General features: G+C 39.8%; 1 protein-coding gene across 1 annotated transcript in view; it reads right to left on the reverse strand.

The window, feature by feature from the left end:
• The window catches only part of lama1 (laminin, alpha 1), an 84,490-nt gene that overhangs the window by 46,788 nt on the left and 35,202 nt on the right, over positions 1 to 2,500 (reverse strand). The window lies entirely within an intron of this gene.

Below are 2,500 nucleotides of genomic sequence, written 5' to 3' on the forward strand. Positions count from 1 at the left end.
AAATGATTTTATCAAATGGCTGCAATATAACAAAGAGTGAAAACTTTAAGGGGGTCTGAATACTTTCCGTACCCACTGTATATATATATATATTTTTTTTATGGTTTCTGTTTATTATAACCCTGATATTTCAAGTAAATATTTTAAGTCAAAGGGGTTCGACTGACAAAAACATTGGGGGAATGTTTTTGATGTAAAGGAAAGAAAGAAGTTTAAGAGAACAAAAACATTAAAAATTACAAAACCTTTTGAAAATTATTTTTGCTCTGATTGAGTCAAAGTGTTCAGAGATCATCTCATTCTGATGCCTTATCCAGAGTCTAAACGTCACATTAGACAAAATAATCATTGTTTTCAGAGACATCAGTTCCTGAAAACTTAAAACATTGTGTCGTCTGGACAAACTCAAGGGCGTCTGGATAATCCAAACAGAAACAATAACATTTAGACAGAGCAAATCATTGTGTGTTTGCCTTTTCCTTTTCATTGTTATTATTTTATCTTTTTATGAGTAAAATCCCACCAGATTCACACATTCAAGAGAAAGAAGAGCATCAGAGGAATTCAGCTGCAATCTGACCAAACAAACACAAGTCAAAGGGCCATTTGGGGCCCGTTATCACCAGCGGCCCCCCAGACAGCATGAGTAGCACACTAAACACACACCGCCTGCTGTCCAAACACTTCTGGAGGACCTTCAACAGCTGTGTTGTTCCTCACACACACACACACACACACACACACACACACACACACACACACACACACACACACACACACACAGAGACGGTGAGAAATAAGATTCTCTGGTCTGATGAGGCCAAGATAGAACTTTTTGGCCTTAATTCTAAGCGGTATGTGTGGAGAAAACCAGGCACTGCTCATCACCTGTCCAATACAGTCCCAACAGTGAAGCATGGTGGTGGCAGCATCATGCTGTGGGGGTGTTTTTCAGCTGCAGGGACAGGACGACTGGTTGCAATCGAGGGAAAGATGAATGTGGCCAAGTACAGGGATATCCTGGACGAAAACTTTCTCCAGAGTGCTCAGGACCTCAGACTGGGCCGAAGGTTTACCTTCCAACAAGACAATGACCCTAAGCACACAGCTAAAATAACGAAGGAGTGGCTTCACAACAACTCTGTGACTGTTCTTGAATGGCCCAGCCAGAGCCCTGACTTAAACTCAATTGAGCATCTCTGGAGAGACCTAAAAATGGCTGTCCACCAACGTTTACTATCCAACCTGACAGAACTGGAGAGGCTCTGCAAGGAGGAATGGCAGAGGATTCCCAAATCCAGGTGTGAAAAACTTGTTGCCTCTTTCCCAAAAAGACTCATGGCTGTATTCGATCAAAAGGGTGCTTCTACTAAATACTGAGCAAAGGGTCTGAATACTTAGGACCATGTGATATTTCAGTTTTTCTTTTTTAATAAATCTGCAAAAATGTCAACAATTCTGTGTTTTTCTGTCAATATGGGGTGCTGTGTGTACATTAATGAGGAAAAAAAATTTACTTAAATGATTTTAGCAAATGGCTGCAATATAACAGAGTGAAAAATTTAAGGGGGTCTGAATACTTTCCGTACCCACTGTATATATATATATATTTTTTTTATGGTTTCTGTTTATTATAACCCTGATATTTCAAGTAAATATTTTAAGTCAAAGGGGTTCGACTGACAAAAACATTGGGGGAATGTTTTTGATGTAAAGGAAAGAAAGAAGTTTAAGAGAACAAAAACATTAAAAATTACAAAACCTTTTGAAAATTATTTTTGCTCTGATTGAGTCAAAGTGTTCAGAGATCATCTCATTCTGATGCCTTATCCAGAGTCTAAACGTCACATTAGACAAAATAATCATTGTTTTCAGAGACATCAGTTCCTGAAAACTTAAAACATTGTGTCGTCTGGACAAACTCAAGGGCGTCTGGATAATCCAAACAGAAACAGACACAATAACATTTAGACAGAGCAAATCATTGTGTGTTTGCCTTTTCCTTTTCATTGTTATTATTTTATCTTTTTATGAGTAAAATCCCACCAGATTCACACATTCAAGAGAAAGAAGAGCATCAGAGGAATTCAGCTGCAATCTGACCAAACAAACACAAGTCAAAGGGCCATTTGGGGCCCGTTATCACCAGCGGCCCCCCAGACAGCATGAGTAGCACACTAAACACACACCGCCTGCTGTCCAAACACTTCTGGAGGACCCTCAACAGATGTGTTGTTCCTCACACACACACACACACACACACACACACACACACACACACACACACACACACACACAGAGACTAGGGCTGTCGAAAATAAATTCGAATTTCGAATATTTGCTGCTGCGTTGTTCATTCAAAATATTGCGGGAAAAAAGAACACTCACACACACACACACACACACACACACACTCACACTCACCTGTGAGGAATCCTTACGCTACGACTACCGCCGCCAAACAGAAAAAGAAAAACACAAATATATCTGAACTCTGACC

Source organism: Sinocyclocheilus grahami, unplaced genomic scaffold (genome assembly GCF_001515645.1).
Source record: "Sinocyclocheilus grahami isolate Dianchi unplaced genomic scaffold, SAMN03320097.WGS_v1.1 scaffold683.1, whole genome shotgun sequence".
NCBI lineage: Eukaryota > Metazoa > Chordata > Actinopteri > Cypriniformes > Cyprinidae > Sinocyclocheilus > Sinocyclocheilus grahami.